The 23,421-nt window shown below is 46.1% G+C and overlaps 1 protein-coding gene across 2 annotated transcripts in view; it reads right to left on the reverse strand.

Moving 5' to 3' along the window:
• Positions 1–23,421, reverse strand: part of MFHAS1 (multifunctional ROCO family signaling regulator 1) — a 72,854-nt gene that overhangs the window by 44,376 nt on the left and 5,057 nt on the right. The window lies entirely within an intron of this gene.

Raw genomic sequence — 23,421 nt, forward strand, 5'->3', positions numbered from 1 at the left:
CCACCAATGCTCTTAATAACCAGACATCGATTCAGTTCTCAAGTCTAGAGAAAAAGCTTTCTATTTTTGTTTACCCTCACAGGTTTCAGCCCACAGGGCACACCCACTGTGCCAAGCTCTAATTTGGCTGACATGGAACAAAGGCTGTTCAGTGGTCTCTTACATTAGGCCATAATTGTTTTTAGCCCTAATTAGTCAAATTTACATTCTGGGAAAAGGGCATAGATTCCCACTTCCAAATACTTACTTTGCGGGCGGGAAGATGACCTAAAAACACCAATGTAACCCAAAGGAGGGGAGTTCCCGGTCTGCTCTCAGCAGCAACTGCCTGCCTCAGCCTGTGTCTGCTCTCAGCCTCTGACCTCACCCCTCCCTGACGCACTTTCTCCTTCGGTAAGATGGGGTATTACCATCCACTCAACGCCTATTTAGTTACATTATATATTTACACTGACCCCCCCCAACACACACACACACACATCACACAAAAAAACAGAAACTTACAGTACCCCACGCTGCCACAGCCTGCTCTGAGGTTATCTCTCCCAGCCCAACAGACAGCCCATCCTGCCTGCCCCTGCCCACCTTCCAGCAAGGGTGAGAGCACTGGAGAGCTGCACAGGGAGAAACAGAAACCACAGTTCCACAACCCAGACAACTACTTTACTAGGTCACATGCACAGTCTCACAGGTGGCTGGTCAGGGACATGGAAAACCTGGGTTAGGCGGCCTGGCTCACAGCGGCCGGAAGCACCCCAAACCCACCCATCAGGTCCTCCTGTGCAGCCTAGTGGCAAGGCTCTGTGGCTGCTGTGGTGGAAACAGCCATCTTCACTACCACTACTGGTGAAGGAGAGCAACCACTCCTATTTGCAATTCCCACCCTACATGCCATGGAGGAGACCACACCCAGGGACCACCTTGATTTGCCTTAGGTGTGGATCACAATACAGAATTACTAGAGGCTCGGTGCACGAAATTCATGCACAGGTGCAGTCCCTAGGTCCGCCGGTGATCGAAGCGCAAGCATCTGGCGTGGAAGGGCAGGTCCCAGCTGACCTCTGGGCCCTGGGCAGCACCTGGGCCCCGGACCCCCGCGCACCCCCCTCCACCTAAGTCACGGCGTTTGAGTCCCCACACGGAGATGCGATGAGTGCAGCAGGACGCCACAGGCCAGGGTGCAGCGTGGGCCTCTGGGCTGCCCAGGAGCACCACAGGGAAGCCAGGCGGGCAGTGCGCTCTCTCCCGGCCAGCCTTGTAGACCGGCTCCTGGTGAACCCATGGGGAGCCCAACCAGCCCCTGCAGACTCGACGGCTGCGGCCTGGCTCACTCAGAAGAGGCCGCGCAGGTGCAGTGCGGGCTCCTCGCAGGCACCCGACACCTGAGCACAGGGGCTTCCCCGGCAGACGAGCCCTGGCGTCCCAGGGAAGGGTAGCAGGGGGAGTGAGAGCAAGCTCAGCAGACACCCTGCATTCTCACCACACCTCCGTCCCTGTCACCCCCTGCCCCCAGGTAGGCAGCGAGAGATCGCACAGCCCCCTGCCCAGGTGCTGCAGGAGGTTGGTCACCGCCGTCTGCAGGGCAATCGGGCCCCTGCTCACACACGCCTTGGCCTGGCGCTCCCTGCTCACCTGCTCCACCACCTCGCCACAGTCCCACTCTCGTCAGGGCCCATCAGGGCCGGCAGCGCCTCCGCTGCCGCCCGCTGCCAGCACTGTGACGCCGACGCCTGCCATGTTCTGCTCCGCCCCTTGGTGGTCAGCACATGTCATAGCGAGCATGTGAACTCCCGGTCAAACAATTTGCATACTAGGCTTTTATTACATAGGATACCTATTTTGGTTTTCTAAAAAAGTTCCTAAGTACTGAACTTTCTATAGGTTTGCCTGATTTAGCAAGTAAAAACACAGGATGACCAATTACATCTGAAGACTGGATGGCATACATTTATATGAAAAAGCTATTTGTTGTTTATCCAAAGTTCAAATTTAACAAACACAGGCACAAGATACATTTAGGATAAAACTTAGCTGCTGTTTATCTGAAGTTCAGATTTCACAAAAATAGAGCATCCTCTATCTTATCTGGCAACTCTACCCCAGCTCCAGGACCTGGGAGAACAAAGGTGAGTAAGACGCGGCAGCTGACTCCCCGGAGCTCACTGTCCGGCGAGAACCAAACCTGGACGAGGACAGTACAGGTTACAGTGGAGGTGAGAGGTGTTTCCCAAGTGCTTCCCCGAACACAGGCACAGGAGCCATTAAATCCTAATTTAGCGCCTCCCGTCCCCATCCTTCACAACGAAAATGAACATTATGGAACTTCTCATTCTAGAATTCTCTACATCCTACAGATTCTATAATCCTGATTCATGACCTTGCTAAGTGTTCCGAATGTTCCTCCCTGACAGGACATCACACACACACACACACACACACACACACCCCGGAGTAATATCCACAGCAAAAACATTTTCTGACACGCCCGGGGCTCAGGGAGCTCTCTCCTTAACCCCACACTGCGCCGGTAACCTCACAAGAAACCACATAAGAGCAGAGCGCCATGTGGTTTGCACGCAATGGGCGCTCAGTAAGGGTCACTTGGGTAAGAAAACCAAACTTCACTAATGCCACCCCATCTTCATGTGCAACCCCAAAGCCTGAACAACTGTGAACGACATTCATTGTGCCTTCGCCATGGTTTCCATCAGAATCAAGTGGCTGTCAAGGTCGTCTGAAAGGAGCTAGAGAACACCAGGCACAGGACAGATGTGAGAAGTCAGGTGAGAAAGCACACGGAGTTGCATACACTGCCACGTAACCTCCATCACTCGCATGCTCTGAGAGCGAGTGTGGTTGGAGAGTTGGCCTATTTCAGATCCAACTTAAGGTCGTCCTCACCGTATCTGCTGAGATGAGGGACGCCCACATACTACTCATGAGCACACTCCTGAAAGTACAATTTTGGGCCCATATTTGGAAAACTCTCTGGAGCTCTTTTCTGAGCCAGCAGCTAAGGGAGCTGGGCAAGGCCCGGAGTAGACTGGTCAGGTGGGGTCAAGCAAGGACAGTGCCCAAGAGACCAGCCCCAGGCTCACCTTATTCTCTCCTCGTGGCCCTTGGGCAGGCGTGAGGTGCACAGCCTGGCACTGAAGCGGCTCCAGCCTGAAAATCACCTGAACCGTCTCGTGAAGAGCTGCTCCATTTCCTCAGGATTTCAAGATCACAGGAGACAAAGCAAAAGAAGGGCGGGGCGGGGGGTGGATGGGGAGTGGGAGGGAAGAGGGGGAGCAAGGAAGCTAAGAAATAGGTGGTAAGTACCTATTTTTCTGCCAGGATTGCCTTAGACCACGGAAAAGAGGGCACGACCCAATATTGCCAAGTGCATTTGGTAAGACTTTGGGACCCACGGTGAGAAACCAAAGACCTATTTCATGTCAAAGACAACAATTTGAAGACTCAAATGGGATAATTAGCTGAGTAGTATTTTACTGTCTTGCAAGGTCTCTATTTCCCAGTATGAAAAAATAAAACTGGTCTTCCCTTCCTAGCCTATCCATCTCTGCATCCCCGGCACTGAGTACCATAAAGGCATTTAGCAGACATCCCAGGTGTCCGATAAACTGATACGTTAATGGATGGCGTCCAGGACGTTTCAATCCTATGAGCCAGATTCCCTGATGGGCATCCGTTAGTTGATGACTTCACCTGGGAAACTGCAGCCACATGGTTTTGTTTATAGATTTTCCCTAACAGCCAAGGTGAACCTCCAAGTGATAAAGAGAAATAAGTAAGTATACTCAAATTCCCATCTTTCAAGGCCCAACATTAAAACTTACTCAAAATAAGATCCTTTTACAAGTCAGAAAAGTGAAGACACTTTTACAACTTCAATATATCAAAGAAACATCAACTTGTCTATAATTTTGTTTTAGAGGCAGTGCAGAAGAAAACATTTTGAAAGCACCACCAAATTCTAAAAAAATTAAAATAATTTGTACAAGTCCCAAAATAAACTCAGTCCATTAAAGCAGAAATACACACACACACACACACACACACACCTGTTTCAATTCAAGGCAATAAGGGTTTAGGCAGAAAGTTCATAAAAGATTAACAAGTAAATTCCAGATATGGCCCTACTGTTTAACTATTAAACAGTCAGCCCAATATAGGAGGACAGGTTTGCTTCTAACAATATCCCTTTTGGATCTCTGACTCTATATAGCAAGGTGTCTTCCAAGCCAAAATATGCCAACTATTTCTGCCTTGAAATAAATACTGTATGTGAACTTTCTGGGCTTAGGTACTTTCTTCTCTTTTATCCAGCCACAAATGGTCCAGTCATCTCAACCACATTTAAAAGTGTAATATGCTAATTAGACCAGAAGGACGAAGCCCAGGGTCCCAGGTGCCAGAGGAAAGCCGGTGCTGGCAGCCTGGGGAAGGAAGGCCTACTCTTGCATGAATTTCGTGCATCGGGACTCTAGTGTAAAAATAAAAACATACGTATGTGTACAGAAGCCTCCCTCCCCCACATCCGCAGTATCGCTTTGTATAGTTTCACTTACCTATCGCAGCCCATCGTGGTCTGAAAATATTAAATGGAAAATTCCAGAAATGAACAACTCATAAGTACTAACATTCTGAGGAGCATGATGAAATCCCAGGGCATCCTGCTCCATCCCACGTGGGACATGACCATCCCTTTGTCCAGAGAATCCACGCTGAATACACTCCCCACACATTACTTACTTAGTAGGGGTCTCGTTATCACAGTGCTTGTGTTCAAGTCACTCTTGTTTTACTTAATAACGGCCCAAAAGTGTAACAGTAGTGATGCTGGCAATCTGGATAAATCTTTAAGCAAAAAAGTGAGTACAGTACATTAAGACATTTTCAGAGAGAGGGGGAGAGCACATACGCATAAATTTTATTGCAATGTATTGTTGTAATTGTTCTATTTTATCATTAGTGATTACTGTTAATCTCTTAGTGTGCCTAATGGACTAATGGTAACTCAAAACTGTGAACTACTGCACTGCACTTTTTTAGTTAACAAGTTAAAAGCCCAGGGATTAAAAAACAATTTTTTTTACCATTTTTTATTGATTTGAGAGAGAGAGGAAAGGAGAGGGGTGAGAGGGAGAAACACAGATGAGAGAGAAACGTCCACTGGCCTGCACGCCCCCTACTGGGGATCAAGCCTGCAACCTGGGCATGTGCCCTGACTGGAAATCAAACCTGAGACCTCTGGGTGCATGGGACCTGAGCCACTAGGGCCGGGCAAAAGCCCAGGGATTCGATGTTGGCTCTAGTAGAAAAGGCCATTTGTAACTTCCTTCATTCGCAGCCTGCCTTTCCCACCATAATAAACAGAACTCTAGTTCCTCCAAGACCCACTCAGCTGGAAGGAGCCTCTCTTTCCTCTGAACTCCCGTGGTGTTTGTCTAGATTCATTTCTCAATGCACTGCAGCTGCGCACAAGCCTCAGCTCCCTTTCTGGACAAAGGTCCCCGAGGACAGGCTCTGGGGGAGGTTCCTGCTGACCCTCCCCTGGTGCCCAAGCCCGTGCCATGCTGGAAGGCTTGAGTCAATCCCTGCTGAACGAAGACAGGATTCGCGAATAAATACCCTACTGGCCTCCTGTGCATTAACTGTAAATACTATTCTATTTTTCTGTACTGCATGAGCACTGTGCAGTGCTCTTAGCTAATAATAGAGACAAACTAAGTTAAGTAATGTTTCTTGCAAAGCTTCTTTTCACCTCGTATGAGCTAAAACCATCCTAACTGCTGAGAAGGCAGCCCCAACATTTTTCAACAGCCTGGGAGCTGGAACTCTGACGGGGGAAGCTGCCCTCCGTAGACGTGGACTTCATAACAGAGGTGGATTCCCCTCCATGTAGAGCCACACCCAAATGCTGGGATCCCTACCTCTGATCATCCCACAAATGACCCTTCTAGGAAGATGAGAGCTCAGCAACCCGCAGTGCAATCCCTGGGAAGCCCTTTCTAATTAATCAGATGAGCCAGGCGGACACCTGCCCGGGAGGCTCCTCCCCACAGAGCGGGTCATCGCCGTCACTGTAGACATAAGCACTGCTTTAAAGGACCAAACTAAGCAGCGTTACAAGTGGCTTCCACTGAGAGTCATCATGACTTCATGTATGAAACTTAAATAAGACCTTTGATATCATAACGCAGTTCCCAACGGACTCTTTAGGGGAGGGGAGAAGGGGACAAAGAGCACACCCTCATTCTCCACTGCGTTGCAGTTTTCAGTCCTCTAATTGCAGCGAGAGGCTAGAGGAAATCGGTGGGAGAAAAGATCATGGGCGTGTTCTTAGTAACTTAGTCCATTTTATTTTCTCGTTACGAGGTTAAAAAGTAGTTAAGGCTTAAACCGCTCGGAGCCTGAAGATCTGCATGGGGGCCCCTGCCTTGAAGATGTAGAGGGAGCAGGAAGGAAGAGGACGGGGCAAGAACAGAACTGCTTTACAGCTGCAAGGAGCCGGGAGAGGTGTGCCCGCTTTCTGCTGGGTCCTCAGACCAAACCTCAGCTGTGAACATCCCAGGGCATCTCCTCCCACAGTCCCCCAGCCCCGCCCTACCGAGGACCAATTTGATAATGAATAAACCAAGCACAAACAAAAGCCACTAACAGAATAGAATGAACAGCAAAAGAAGATCGTCTTACACCAAACAGATTTCTTTAACAGACTGGCTGTGACCTCTTCTTTTACCAGCACCACCACGGAAAATAAGCGAGAACAAAAGATGACTCAATATGCACAGCCATGAAGAACCCCAGGGCACACCGCATGCATAATTCACGATGCAAAGCAAGCTGCTATCAGCATCAGTTATCCTTTCAATATTTTAAAGTGGTGAGAGGTTACTAGATATTCATAAAGTCTCTTATTTCTTCCACACGACCCTTCCAAATTTAAGAACAAATTGGGAACTTTATTATCTGCAAATGACATTACTTACAAACCTGACACTATAAATCTGCTAGAATTCACTTGGTATCCATCATAGGGTGGTGGCTAAGCAACCCTAACCAACCAATTAAGGCAGCAGGCAATATATATCAGCCCTGTTGGAATTGATCTTATCAAATCACTTCTGCTTTGTTTTAAAACAAGAGCCCCCGTTTTCTTCCCACTGCGGTTAAAACTCATCCCATACACTCAAATCAAAGAGACACGCTTTCCGCCTCACAGACGAGGACTCTGAAAACCAGAGAGGTCACCTGGCACATCTGAGATCTCACAGCCAGGCAGAGAGGCCCAGGACTGCCTCGCCTCAGCACCCGGAGTGCCTCCTCCATCCCCAAGGACCTGCCCAGGGGCCTGTGTCCTGTGCAGTGGGGTCTGAATTAGCCCAGGGTGGCCCCCCTGACTCCACTCACATTCCATCCAAGGCCATGGTCCATGCTGCTGTCCTGAGTGTTCGTAAATATTGTAAATTTGACATTTCGCCACTTGACCCTCCAATATTTCCCCCTCACCCGAGAGGAAACAAATATCAAATCAAAAAAATACTTTAGCTTTATATCAAGCTGCCAAGAGTTCTGTTCTAGTGGGGAAAAAAGTTAGCTGACAGATTAGATAGGCTAAAAAAATATTTACAAGGAATGTGCACCTACAAGGAAAATGGCTGATTCCCAGTAACTGGCACGACCCTCCTCCCCCCACCCCGACTGCATCGAAGTTCGATGGCTCTGGTGGTTTGCAGAGAGGCCCCCAGCATCACCTCCGCTTTGCTGGAGACCTGCTCCTATGCCTCCAACCCCAGCCACCTGGCTCCGAGGGCTCCCTTCCTCGGGCCTCTCTTGGCTCCTGAAGATCTTTCCGTCCCAGCCTTTACTACCCAGCCCCGCAACTCTATGTCTACTGCTTGCTCCCCTCCCTGGACTGCAGCTTCCGGGGACAGGGGCCTGGTCGCCCCGACTCTCCGTGACCTTCCCAATGCCCCGTCATTGCAGGTTTCCAGTTAATGTGTACACAGAGTTAAACAACCCGTGCCTTGCACTCACACTATTTTGTTTTTCATTCAACCGACCACCCAAGTTTGACAGGTGGAAAGCTATCATTTTCCCAAGAGGCATTATATACAGGGTGGTGGCAGAGAGCGCAGGTTCCGGAGTGGTAGCCTGGGCCCTGCCACGTGCCGTGGTTCCCAGGCCAAGTTACTCAGCCCCCCTGAGCCTCAGTGTTCCTACCCTGTAAACAGGGATCGTGGTGGTCAGAGCTACCATTTATTAAACATACGGCGAAAACTACTCTGGACACTTCTTCCTTCAGCGAATCCTCACATCGTCTGAGGCGGCTGGCAGCAGGGGCAAAGGCGTAGGAGCTGTTAGAACGATTCCCTTTGTTTACAGGGGAGGAAACTGAGACCAAGCTTCTTGACTCCCTAATCCACTGGATCTCAGAGATAAAAGGTGTAAGGCCGCTTTATCTGGTGCTGGTTAAGCGGCTCGCAGAAGGCTTCCCCGAAGTGTTCATCTCTGTCCACAGCAGCGGCCGCCAACCTTTCGGACCCCGCGGACCACCGGTTGGCGACTGCTGGTCTAGAGGACATCTGTCCTCTGTCCCCATCCAGAGAAAAATACTGGACTCCTTGGGGTGAAGGTGGAGGAGGAGGAAGTGGGAAGTTACTCGTATGTGACAATCGGAAGTGACACACTCGGATTCCAAGCATTATCCACTTATCTGCGTGACTCCTGCGCCTGCGTCCCTAGAAGGCCAGAGCATGTCTGAGCTCGGCTGAGAACAAAGCCACCAACACACCACCAGATCCTTCAAAAGCAAGTATATGTCTGCAACTAAAGACACAGGATTCTTTTCTAACAAAGAGCAACGTGACGCTTCCCCCCGGTTTTACACTGGCTCTGCCTGCAATACAAATCCTCCCCTCCCCCCTCACCCACCCCTGCATGAGTTAACTAATGTGCCTTGAGTCACAAATGGCACCATAAGTCAGGAGATTTATGAGCTGTAACAAGGGACAGCGGGCGTATTCCGACCTTCCTGTGAACACCTGGGGCTTCACCAGGGCACTTCATCACTTCCTGGAAACAGTACCTGTGTTTTTGGCTCAGGGACAGAATTTTAACAGCCCTGCTAATCGACCAGATGCAACCATCCCTGCTATGTGGGTCAGCTTCTCTCTCCCTCTTTTTTAAAATATGTTTTTATTGATTTCAGAGCGAGGAAGGGAGAGATAGAAATATCAATGGTGAAAGAGAATCAACTATGGGCTGCCTCCTACATGCCCCCTACCGGGGGGGGGGGATCAAGACAGCAACCCAGCAACCCAGGCATATGCCCTGACCTCCTGGTTCAATGGGTTGACGCTCAACTACTGAGCCACACAGGCTGAGCTGGGTCTTCTCTCGCTGCCCCATGTCACACAGACAAGGCTCGGAGGGCAGAAACAGTCTTCAAGAAGCGGCCAAGAGGCTAGCACAGCCCTAAGGAGCTCTGTCTGGCTGCAATAAAGCTGGGCCCAACCGTCTCAAATGCCAATTCCTGAAATGATCAAGCAGAAGACAAGCACATTTTCCTTTTGCCCACACCAAGAAAAGGAGATGGAAATGCTGTCGCAACCAGAAAGAATGCACATGACAGAGGAGGAACCAGAGGGTGTGCACGTGTGTGTTTTTCTTGGGGAGAAGAAAAGGCACACACAGGCACAGAGGCTTAATAAAAGAGAAAACTCAAAAGAAACACCTGCCCCATCCTAGAGGGGCACAGCCAGGGCCGGCCATCTGGGAGCGAGCGGGGTCAGCGAAGGGGACGGATGCAGCCTACGGGGCTGTGCGTGCCATTTTTGTTACTGTGTCCTGCGCACAAAACAGCCCGGCTCTCAGCAGCCCAGTGGGCTGTTCTGGGCATCACAGCGTTCTGGAAAATTCACATTTCTCTCTGTAGTTCTTTCCCACGCAATTTATAAGCAACGGGCCTCCTGAATCCAGGGCACCGCAGCCATGCCATGCGGAAGTGTGGCCGAGGTGAATGAAGAGAAGCCCAGAATGAATACAAATTCTCAATAACACGTTCGGAAAACGTGGCTTGCGCTTTCCTCCTCGCCGTCTGCATTGACTTGGACACTTAGTATGAGATGGAGGCTTTGTGTGTCGTTCTCTTTCTCCGAGAACCTGATGGGTGATTTTGTCAGCTCTGAATAACATATTTTAAACACAAAAGCCACTCTAACAGGATTTAATTGTTTACTTTTTTTTTGCAAGTTAAACACATTTTAGTGGGCTGGGTTAGACCCATCCTTTTTTTAAAAAATATATTTTTATTGATTTCAGAGAGGAAAGGAGAGGGAGAAAGAGAGAGAAAAACATCAATGATGAGAGAGAATCAATTATTGGCTGCCTTCTACACGCCCCCTACTAGGGGACTAAGCCCAGAACCCAGGTATATGCTCTGACCGTGATCTCCTGGTTCACAGGTCGATCTCAACCACTGAGCCATGTCAGCCGAGCTAACCCATTCTTTATTCATTATACTCACTGAAGAGCAAATGGTGCGGATGATCTCTTAAATTTTGAACCACTACTGATACCAGGATCCACCCAAGGCACATTTCCTGAGCAGAACTCCCCAAGCTGGAGTCTAGAAACACAATGGTGTGCACTCTGAAGGTGTAGGGCAGAAGGAGAAAAAGCCGCCCCCACCGGCTCAGGGGGTTTCCCCGGGGCCGAAAGGCAGAGCAAGGTTTGCAGTCAGTGAAACACAGCTCATTATCAATTCTTTTCCACTAATTTCTCACCTCGACACCACATTAGTCTATCTGCCACTGTCTTGTTGTAATCAGCAGTACATTTGTTTGCAGGCATGTAAGATTTGTAATTATTGCTGTGTCTAAACACTACATCACGTTAGAATGGATGAATTAAGCTGTGAAATGCATAATTATGCTGAAAACAGTGGTATTCCAATATGCATCACAAAAGCCAATTACAAAGATTACTCTTCTTTTAAATCACAAAGGTAAGCTTTATTATAACTCCAAAGCCCTTTTTTAAGTCCCACCATTTTGACTCAGTCATTTGTCTTTTTCTAATTGCACCGCAACAGTGTTGTAAGCACAAGGAGGGATTATCAACCCTGAAGGAAATAAGGTTGTTTCTCAAAATTCTGGAAAGTGGAGAGCTTGCTCAGCTTAAAATCTGTAAAAGAATCTTGAAAGAATCAAAGGCCTGTCACTATAGGACTAACTAAGCAGTACATCCATTTGTAAATTATGATATATATACATATATGTGTGTGTGTGTGTGTGTGTGTGTGTGTAGATAGATAGATAGATAAATATAGATATAGTATATTATATCTATACTAGGCTCCCAGTGATAGATAGATAGATAGATAGATAGATAGATAGATAGATAGATATAGATATAGTATATTATATCTATACTAGGCTCCCAGTGCATAGATTCATGCACATTGAAAGGAAATTAATTAGAAGAAATATTTTAACCTCTAGAGTGCCAGGGAGCACTATCGCGCTCCTCCTGTAGTGTCCAGTTCTAAGTCTGCTTTTATTAGTGATGATGATATTGCTAAATATGTCAATTCTTGCTGTGAGGATGACGATTTTGTGGAAGATATTGAATATGTAACTTCATTTACTTGCGATTCATAATTTTTTTCCTAAACTGCTGTAAAATCAGCAAAAATGCCTTGGCAATTTTAGCATAGTTCCTAGGATATTGGTTGGCACTCAAAGGGTTAATATCATTATTTGCCCTTTCTCTATAACAGATATGTCAACCAAATTCGCGATCAACAATGACAGATCAAAACACAAGCATGCAATTGTGGTGCCAGTGAGAGCTTTATATGTTTCGTGCATGCACAAGTCAGCTTAGCCTTTTATATATATGCTAGAGGCCTGGTACACAAAATTCATGCACTCAAGGGGGGAGGGGGGTTGGATCCTGCTGGCCTGAGGAGGGGGAGGGACCGAGAGGTCGGCCGTTCCCGCCCACTTGCTGGCCCGACCCCTGTTGCTGGTTGCCCTCTGTGTGTGGGGCGACCAGCAGGTCGGGGGTCTTGACCTGGTGCCACCCGCGTCCCCTGCCACCCACCCCTGGTTCCCCATTTGCCATTGGGCAATCGGAGCCTGCTGGCCAGGAAAGGGACCCAGAGGTGGTCGGTGCGCTCATAGTGACCAGTTGAGCGGTCATTCTGGTCATTCCGCTGTTAGGGTCAATTTGCATATTACCCTTTTATTATATAGGATACACTCATCACAGAATCACTCGTAACAACAAAAACTTGAAACAACTTAAATGTCAAATGGTAGAACAAAGGTAAAAATCCATTGATGTACTATTCTGTAAGCATTTATAATTACTGAACAGATACTAATAACATAAAACCATATTTGAGACAGCTTAGGTTAAAAAAACAATAAATTATGTATACTAGATTTCCAAATACAAGGTGGGGCAAAAGTAGGTTTACATTTGCTCATATGGAAAAGAATACAATAACTAATCTATAATAATAAAAGCATAATATGCTAATTAGACCAGACAACCTTCCGGACATAGCCGGGGCTGTGAGGTAAGCCCCGGTCCTGGGTGCCAGAGGGAAGCCTGTGCCGGCAGCCGGGGGAACGAAGGCCTACTCTTGCACCAACTTTTGTGCATCAGGCCTCTAGTAAATAATAATACAAGGATAAACTGTTTCAAAAACTCACAACTATAAACCTACTTTTGCCCCACCCTATGGAAGTATAAACCTGGGCTTTCGGAATAATTGTAGGAACAGCAGCCTCTAACACCTCTTGAGCTCTTGTCATGTGTCAAACACTGTTCTGAGCATCTTACATGGATTAACATAATCTTCAGGACACCACATGAGTAGAGAATATTAGGATGCCCAAAGTCACACAGCTAACAAGTGGTGACTTGTGAACCCAGCATTCTCCTTCAAGAGCTCTTGCAACTAGCCACTCGGTGATAATGCTTCTCTTTTATTTTTTTAATAATACTTCCATTTTAAACTGCAACACAAAATTCCTAATGTTTCAACCCAAAATATAAAGATAAACAAAATATAAAGTAAAAATTTAAAGTTATCTTGCACTTCCTAGGATTTCAATTACAATGTAACTTAAGTAGAAGTTTGATAAATTGAGGGACAAAGGAAGACAACCTCCAATGTTGATATGATGAAAGATGTAAGAAAAACACTCTTATGGTGGTAGGTAGTGTGCAACCTAATGAAACGCATAAAACATGGCGTTCCACTAGTGCAAAATTAATAAAAACCAGTAATTCTAGTCAGTCTGTGGTATCATAAAAATAACAGAGGGTAAAGTCAGTGAATCTAGTCCACAATAAAGTGCTAACTGTCTTCTGGCCAAATTCGCCTTTATCCCAGGATCTGTTATGGTTGAGGTTCAGAGGAAGGAAAAATCAATGTTTTCGGATGCATTCCCAGGGATTACAGAGGCATGCGGCCACCTGGCTGTGAGGATAACCAACACTCCTTTTCTCCCGGGCTCAGAGGAGGAAGTCTCCAGCGGCACCCTTAGACATGGGCCTACAACCGTGGTCGGCAAACTGCGGCTCGCGAGCCACATGCGGCTCTTTGGCCCCTTGAGTGTGGCTCTTCCTAAGCCTTAGGAGTACCCTAATTAAGTTAATAACAATGTACCTACCTATACAGTTTAAGTTTAAAAAATTTGGCTCTCAGAAGAAATTTCAATCGTTGTACTGTTGATATTTGGCTCTGTTGACTAATGAGTTTGCCGACCACTGGCCTAGAGGACAGGTGTGCTGTCAGCCCAACAATAACTAGAACGTGAGTCTGAACAAATCATTTGACACTACCTTTACGTTCTCCCAGCTGCCAATCGCTTCCGTGGCCTCAACAGAGGCCTGCCCGATGGAAAAGCACAGGCTAGGACAATGCTTCCGAAACTCTAGCTTATGGGCCGCCAGTGGTCACTGGCATCCTTTTACCAGTCCACAAATGTACCTTAAATAAAGAAGCCTCTTCCTTGTTACAATTGCTAAATGCTGAAATGCTTTTACGGACACACGCCCACTCACAGGCAGAGCATGCCGAACTGCCTGCCTTTTTAAATGCCATTCTAATTTGAATTACCCTTCCCCTCTTCTCCATGTGCTTAACTGGAAATCACCCTGCAACACTCAGCTGCCGGGCAGCCCTTTCAGAAGCCCCTCTGAGACCCCACCGCTCCCCTGCACCTGACTATGGCCTCCCCTGACCTCCACATGGGCAGTTCCCACCTATCACCAGACCCGTATGCCCAGCAGGGACCACAGTGCCCAGCACTTAGTGATACAGAATGGACATCTAGGAAAAAGGCAGGAAGGGGGTGAGCTTGTGTATGTTGGGAAGCAGTGGGCAACCCAACCCCAGGGCAGGGCAGTGGGTAGGAGCAGAGGTCTGGGCAAAAGTCCAAGGGCACTCCAACTCTGGGGACTTCACTTTTTAACCCTCTATTTCTCCACCTGAAAATGAGGACAATGATAATCCTAGCTCCTAGGGTTGCTGGGAGGATTAAATGAGATCGCCCATAAGAAGCACTTAGCTGTGTCTAGAACATGATGAGAACTCAACAGTCACCGACTCTCATATCTTCCCCCAAACCTCCACTCTTAGGCAGACAGATGTGATAATTAATACAGTAATAACCCCATGGCGTGAAAAATAAGAATCTTATTGAAACTATAATAAAGGTGATAAGTCAAACAGTACCTAGGAGAAATATCATTTTTCTGATTATCTCTTCCTCCTCCATTTTTTTTCTTTTTAAATCCCCCTTTTCAAAAACAGAAAGGAAGGGAAGGAGGCTTGTTCGACTAACCCAAATTCACTAGTACCATAACAATGTACTAATACTACATTCATTTATATGCATTGTTTTAGCAGTGGGGAGGATCTAAGAAAAATTAACTCTTTAATTCTCTCAACATTTAATATGCTAAGAATGAAAAACCATCTCAACAACGCGTCCTTCATCAAAGAAATCTATAAGTAGCAGCCATATATTTTCCTGATGACAGGATCCAATTTAATTTATACTGCCTTTGGAGTGAGTGTGCATGCAGTCTTTGGTGTTCAGAAATCACTGATGACTTCAATCCCTCTCGATACAAAAGCAAATCCATAAATAACTCTGAGAAATGTAAAGCCTTCTGAAAGAGGAGGCATTCCCCCCCCACCCTGCCCCATCGCCCCAAAAAGCTGATTAGTTTTGGAAGTTTTTAGAGATCTTCAGATACCATGCATTTTCCTATCTCAGGATCCTGCCTATTTTGAGATCTGCCTCAGATTTCTCGAAAACAAATGATCCAAACTGAAAATCAATGGAAAAGAATGATCTGGATTATTACTTTCCACATACTCACCTAAGTCAAGCAAATTCAAAGCTGTAGCCAGTCTTTCTCATATTTTTCCCAAAAAAAATCAAAAGCCAGTTTTTTCAGTAATTACTCAAACATGCAAGTGAATTTCTCTGTGTGTGGTCAGATTCCATATATACAAGAAACAACAATTACATCGCCAAAGTCCCTGATCAGCTCCCCATGGCCAATGCCATGTAATTGTGGACAAAAGGGGCCACATGCTAACCCGACAAGCTCAGGCAAGGCCTGCAAGGCGGTCTTGCAAACCCAAAGACCTAAAGTAACCACGAAGGACGTCTGAAATTAAAATTTAACTAAATGCAGGTATGGTGGGTAGTCACGTCCTAGGCCCTTATCTTCCCTGACAAGGTCAATCATTACCTTAACTGAGCTTATTGTCTTTTTGCATCTACGATAACATATCATTGAAATGTCAGGGTAACTTGTAACCTCTCTTTTTTCCAGACTCCTCAAGACACAACCAATGCCACAACAGATACCACAAATTCCTTCATTGTTAGTGTTACCATGTTAATTGTTGACTGTTAACTATCCTGTACCCACCTAAGTAAAAGAAGTGTCTATCATTTTATTTTTTATCCAATCCCAGAGGTTTCCCACTTTGCTTTCTCCCACCTCTCTAATCTATCACCAATGGATTTCATGTAACCCACCTACATCTCCTCCTTTGATTGTAATGTACAAAAATATATATTTTTTTTTAAAAAGCCATTTTCGGGAGCATTATCCCAATCCATTGAGATTCTGCTTCCTGACAACTGTCGACAGTTTGGCTCAAAGAAACTCACAAAAGCCCTAGCTGGCTTGGCTCAGTGGATAAGAGCGTCAGCCTGTGGACTGAAGGGTCCTAGTCAAGGGCACATGCCTGGGTGGCTGGCTCGATCCCCATAGGGAGCATGGAGGAGGCAACGATGATTCTCTCTCATCGTTGATATTTCTAACTCTCTCCCTCTCATGTTCTCTCTGAAATCAATAAAAATATTTTTTTAAAAATTAAGTGCAGCCCTAACTGGTTTAGCGCAGTGGATAGAGCGTCGGCCTGCGGACCGAAGGGTCCCGGGTTCGATTCCGGTCAAGGGCATGTACCTTGGTTGCGGGCACATCCCCAGCAGGAGGTGTGCAGGAGGCAGCTGATCGATGTTTCTCTCTCATCGATGTTTCTAACTCTCTGTCCCTCTCCTTCCTCTCTGTAAAAAAATCAATAAAATATATATTAAAAAATAATTAAATGCAAAAAAGCACACACAGATGATAGGAATTGCACAGTACTCAGGTGTGTTCTTCTCTGTGCTCTTTATGGGCCGGTCCCCCATTAACTCCGGAATGCCACAGACAGACCTCTGTCCTCTCATCAACACTGAGTAAGAGGATGTCGGTTGCAGCCAGGTTAAAAGATGTTCAACAGCGTGGCATCTCAAGGCCTGGCCTAAAAAGCCCTTCTCTCCTTCCGCCATGCCTTCGTGTCTCAAAACTGTGCAAAAGAATTCCCAGTCAACTCCCCCCAGGCGGGAAGCCAGCAACTGAATCTGCTCCTAGCCTCCAGAAGCACTTGACTTAAAGGTGTGGCTGTGCAACACTGGATGCACTAAATGCCAGGGAACTGCTTCCTTACAAATGGTTACTCGGATGGGATGTGAATTCCCATAAGAGGAGGAGGAAGAGGAGGAAGGAGCAGCAGTGTGGACTCAGTAAGCCACTCCGCCCAGAACCGAAAGGCACACACAACCGAAGAGCAGTCCTGACACAGCTCCAGTTCTCCTTTCCTCCTTGCCCTTCTCGCAAGTGCCCTTTGCACAGATTTGCAAAAGCAGAGGAAGCAGCTGGAACAGCCTGGGCGCCTGGGGCTGCCAGTCTAGAGCTCGGAGTTCCTTCCTGAGGCCCGTGACACAGCCTCCAGGCTCACAGCGCCCATGGGAATCCACCGCCGGCCCCCATCAGGACCCCGGGACCTCTGTCCTCCTCCAGTTCCCCCCACCCCCAACATTCTCTCTGCTTCTGCAGTCTTTGCCTTCTGTAAACCTACCGCTAAAGATAAACATTTGATTTTTGTTTTGTTTTTTTTTACTAATTTACTCTCTAAGTAACAATCCGTATTTTCAGCTAAGAGACTATGTTGAGGAAGGAAAATGAAAAAATGTTTTCAAGCACTCAGTGCCAAAAATAGAAAATAACTACAAATGTTCCCTTCTCCCTCTGCACGTAAGTCGGCCCTGCTGGCAATGGTGTCTGGGAGTCGTTATCCATCGTAAACAGCACCTATAGAACCATCTCTGCACTCATTACAGGCGGCAACTTTTCCAGGGGCTTCCATGAGCTCAAACCAGCAACCTTAACTCTGTCCGGAGCTTCGAAAGCAATGGCACGTGGGAGAAGAGAAAACAGCTGGTACACACCATGAGGAACATCTTCCCGCACCACCCTCCTCACTGTCTATAGTTTCCCTCTTTGAGAGGCCAATGTCAGGGTTGGGGTGGGGTTAGCTGGAAAGAGCTATGGAACAGCAGGCTTGGGGGAGGGGAGTGCTCACTGCCTAAAGAAAGAGAAGGCAAGGTCAGGTGGTAGAAGGCAGGTCAGGTGGTAGAAGGCAGGTCAGGTCGTAGAAGGCAGGTCAGGTGGTAGAAGGCTTTCTGTATTTTGGGTGTTGAATGCTTGAAAACATTTTCTCACTTTCCTTCATTCGCTTTGCATCCTGATAGCTGCCCCTTGCCCGCTCTTTCCCCCACCACATCTTTCCTGAAAGAATTAGGAGTTGGATACAGAGGACAGGAATATATGTACCAGAAAAGTCACGTGGGAAAATTATATGCTTACCTTAAAGTGCACACTTTAAGACAAAGAGCACTTTGTCTTAAAAAAAGCACTTTGCCAAGGAATCGATTAAGAAACACCAGAATTTCTTGAGTTCTTTAAAAATAACCAATCTGCTTTGAGCCCCTTCCCCACCTGCTCAGCTCTGCACCAGGCACTGTCTAGGGCAGCGGTTCTCAACCTGTGGGTTGCGACCCCATTGGGGGTTGAACGACCCTTTCACAGGGGTCGCCTAAGACCATCGGAAAACACATATATAATTACATATTGTTTTTGTGATTCATCACTATGCTTTAATTATGTTCAATTTGTAACAATGAAAATACATCCTGCATATCAGATATTTATATTACGATTCATAACAGCAGCAAAATTATAGTTATGAAGTAGCAACGAAAATAATTTTATGGTTGGGGGTCACCACAACATGAGGAACTGTATTAAAGGGTTGTGGCATTAGGAAGGTTGAGAACCACTGGTGTAGGGAGTGTGACCTGCCAGCACAGGAAACATCGGGTCTCAGAGAAGAGAGTATGCAACCGTAGGGGAGAACTGCCATACTTACAGGGAGAGAGTCTTCGTGGTTCAACAAAGACATGTCATCATGCGTGTTCTGTGGCTGTCTGGGATGCCTGTCAATCACTCTGGTTTCTATAGGCTGCCCAGACATGAGGAGCCAAGTGGGGCTCAGAGGGTCAGCTTCATTAATGCAAAAGCAGGGCTGGGGAAGGCAGGCCAAAACGGGGCCTTCTCACCCCCCGATGAAGGGAAGGAAAGCAGCCCCCAAAGGAAGGGAAACCTGACCGCCACCGGCAGCTGGTTTTGCAATCAGAGCAGCTGAACCAGGGAGCACAGACCTGGCCGGGCCTGCCCCCAAGCAGACCCACCTGGTGTGCTTTCCACAGAGCCTAGAACACAAAGCAGCTCAGCTCTCCTCGCCACCCAGCGCACAGGAGTGCCAAGGCTGCAGAGACAAGAGAGGGCAAGAAAAGAGGGCGGCACCTGCCTCCTGGTATTAAAAAAAAAAAAAAAACGGGGGGAGGAGGGGAAGTCTTGCCAGTGTTGCTCAGGTGGTTAGCGCATCGTCCTGTACACCAAAGCACCTTGGCTTCGATTCCCGGTCCAGGCACATACCCAGGTTATGGGCTCAACCCCTGGTTGGGGCACGTGCGGGAGGCAACCCATGGATGTTTCTGACATCGATATCTTTCTCTCTCTCTCTCTCTCCCCTTCCTCTCTCTAAAATCAGAAATAAATAGGTAAATTGGGCCCTACTGGAGGGATAGTCAGGTACTTAATCCTAACAGGCTCCTATGACGAGAAGGGAGTTCATGGGTGGATGGAGACAGCGACCAAAAATATAAAAATGTTCGCTCCACTATCAGCCCCACTCCTGCCCCCACCCACACCCATACCATGGAGCAGAAGCCCCTCACTTCCTTACAAACACACGGAGAATAACCATTTTCTCAACACATTCTCTCACCTAATCCCCAAAACAACCTTGTGAGGTACACTGGAAATGTTTTAAGCATTAAAATGAAGTGAGGAAGAACTAAGCGTTACGTGAGGCTTACTGGGAGTAAGACTAGCAGGTGGCAGAGTAGGGTACAAAAGCTCTGTTAACAAAGAAAAAATACTTTCTCTAGGAAATCTACGCTGCTTGGGCAGGGATGGGCTTGCGATTTAAAGAGACGGCCACCACCTGATGCGATTTACTCCTGAAGGCCTGCCCAGCCTTTGAATTCTATCAGGCACAGTATTTGTTTCTCCCACTGCATGATTAAGGTTTTAATTTTTATATGAAACACAGCCCAGGAGAGTTCAAAGAGGACACTTCACAAAAATAAAAGCCAAGACGCATCAATATCAATAAAGCTAAACTCCAAAGATATTTAATAACCTTTGTGAAATTAAAAACAGTGACTAATTCAATCCAAACAACTAGGTCAGCTCAAATTCCAGTAACTCTAAAACTGAGATATAACAAGGCAAGAACTTTGCTCTGCTTCAGTGGTCAACATGAAGGGCCTATTCAAGGGAAAGACCAGCAATGCAGCGACAATGGGAACACGTGGGGCATCTGGGGCACAGGGGGAGGGAGTTGGGACAGGGGACGAAGCAAGATGATCACTACAGTACCACCTAGGAGTTTGACAGAACATGTGAATATCCAAAAAAAAAAAAAGACATTTCTCACAAACCACCAAAGAGTCATTCAGCCAACATTTGACAGGCTCACAGAAGCCACAAAGCCTCAGGCGTGTCTCCTGCTCAGAGAAGGGAACAACCTCATCACAGAGCAATCAGGACACACACACAGGCACCAGCAGAGCAGGGCAAAATGCCCGAGTGCCTCGGAGAGCTACACCGTGGGCGAGAACTTGAACTCAGGCAAAAGGGACTTGACTGGAGATGTGCAAAGGCATCGAGTTAACTAGCGAATGAAAGAAACCAAATCTAAAGACCATGTACCAATGCTCTGTCTACCTGCTTTGGGTTGCTTCCCAATTATCCTTAAAAATAACCTTTAATAATCTGGAGAGTAGGATGTTTAGTGAAAAACTACACTGAACCCAAGTTCGACTCATTAAGATGCGCTCTTCCAATTTAAAAACACACAGCATTCATTCAACTGCTTACATGGAATAGGAAAGCACTAGAATCTTGCTGTAGGCCTATGTCCTGGCCTCAATAATCCACATACCCAACCTCAGGAGTGTTCAGCTTTTCTGCCATATTGGTAGAAAAGAACAGAGGATGCCCGGCCAGCGTGGCTCAGTGGTTGAGCATCGACCTATGAACCAGGAGGTCAATAGTTCGATTCCTGGTCAGGGCACATGCCTGGATTGTGGGCTTGGTCACTAGTGGGGGGAGTGCAGGAGGCAGCCAGTGAATGATTCTTCCTCATCATTGATGTTTCTATCTCTCTCTCCCTTTCCCTCCCTCTCTGAAATAATTAAAAAAAAAAAAAAGAACAGAACAAATAAATATCGCACAAGAAGAAACTTACTCCAGAACACCCAGACAAGTAAGGGGGAGGGAAGCCTGGCTGTTGGACGCTGGCAGTCCGGCCAGAGCCTGCAGAAAGCAGGGGAAGGCTCCCACACCTGACTTTTAGGCTCATTACTGGCCTCATTCAAATTTCCTGTCACTCAACCCATTTATCTTAAGATAAATCAGTAATCTCTCTGGCCACATAATTAGATCTTTTTTTAAAAAAAGAGAGAGAACTTTTAAAACCAAGAGGTAGTCAGCTGAGTTTTCCAAAACATGGCATTTCTTTCATTGGTCAAAATAAAAAAAAAGAGAAATACTGTACTTCCTTAGGCCTACATTAGTGCGGTGTAGGCTGGGTTTAATGACCTATTGACAATGACAGGGCCAACACAGACTTTTCACAAAATAACGTTTAAAACCATTAATTCAACTTTACATTTCTTCTGTATAAAATCAAGGAAGACAGTAATTTGCTTTTTACTCACAATGTCCCAAAACTGAAAAAAAAAATTCAAATTCTAGGTGTTTTCTTTTTCATTGTATCAAAATTACCAGTTTACATGTAATAATCAATAAAAAAAAAATTTACCAGTTTATAGGGGTACTTGGCACTAATAAAATGTAAAACTAAGTAACCAACTTTTTCAATGTTTCTAAAAACAAAATGACTTCTTAAAAAGACAAAAAGCTACCAATAGAGTCAAAGGTTTCTGCCAAGGTAAAATATATTTTAATAATCTAGGGACTGGATAAACATATTTTAAATGTATGCCCTAACCCAGTGGTCGGCAAACCACGTCTCTCGAGCCACATGCGGCTCTTTGGCCCCTTGAGTGTGGCTCTTCCACAAAATACCACGTGCGGGCGCGCACGTACAGTGTCATTGAAACTTCGTGGCCCATGCGCAGAAGTCGGTTTTCGGAAAGGAGATAGACGAATCAAGTATACAAGACAAGTGTGGATGGGAGAGTTGGAAGGGGTCGACCTCAACGAACGTACCTCAATCAGATTGAGGACGTTTTTAGCAAAGGCCAGTTTAGGAGTACCCTAATTAAGTTAATAACAATGTACCTACCTATATAGTTTAAGTTTAAAAAATTTGGCTCTCAAAAGAAATTTCAATCGTTGTACTGTTGATATTTGGCTCTGTTGACTAATGAGTTTGCCGACCACTGTCCTAACCAATTGAACACCCAACATTATAATTCTGTTCCTACATCACCTTCTAATTTTTTATTACTTTAGCTCTTCCCAAATCTTTTTTTTTTTTCTTAATCCTCACCTGAGGATATTTTTTCCACTGATTTCTAGAAAGAATGGAAGGGAGAGGGAGAGACAGAGAGAGATAAACATGGATGTGAGAGAGACACATCCCTCATGTGCCCCGACCAGGGACTCAATCCTGCAATCGAGGTATCTGCTCTTGACCAGAATCAAACCCACAACCCTTCAGACTGCGGGCTGACGCTCTAACCACTCAACAACCGGCTAAGGCATTCCCAAATCTTTTGGAAATGTGGCAAATACTAGCAGATGATGGCTATCACAGGAAAATATGAAAGAGGAAAATGTATTTTTTCCTTGTTGTCTTACTGTAATGAATGTACTATAATCACCTTTTTCTACAGCTTTTGTGCCCTCTGCTACTTTTAGAATAGAATCCTAAACAAAACAAAAAGATAATTTATTTCTCTGCCCATAAATAAAATAGAAATAGACAGTCTATATTATCAAAACACCTGGTAATTTATTCCTATTCAATATATAAGATAATTTACAATTTTCAACCATTTCTTTGTTGAGAAAAAATCATCTCTTCCTTAGAGCCTGGATGGCAAACCAGGTGTGCCTCCTTTAACTGGCAAATAGGCCAAATGATAACGAGAATGGACCTGTTTGTGGAATTTTTGACTATTACCAAAAATAAACAGCTGAGGTTAGGAGACAAAAATTCCAGCCTCATTGTTTACTCCTCAAAGTTCTTGGAATTCCTCTGCACAGATCTTTACTTGTTCAATAACCTATGCCTTTCCCTTTGTTGCTAATAACCTCCGTTGTATGAATGTTCCATCTGGATTAAGAATTGGCTTTCATTAGCTCCTTCAATCAGCTACTCTGTGAATATGTAACTCTCAACCACTTCATTCAATTTAGTTAGACAATAGAGAAGTATCTGCT

Source organism: Myotis yumanensis, unplaced genomic scaffold (genome assembly GCF_028538775.1).
Source record: "Myotis yumanensis isolate MYYU_CA2020_CCGP unplaced genomic scaffold, mMyoYum1.0.hap1 SCAF_3, whole genome shotgun sequence".
Classification (NCBI taxonomy): Eukaryota; Metazoa; Chordata; class Mammalia; order Chiroptera; family Vespertilionidae; genus Myotis; species Myotis yumanensis.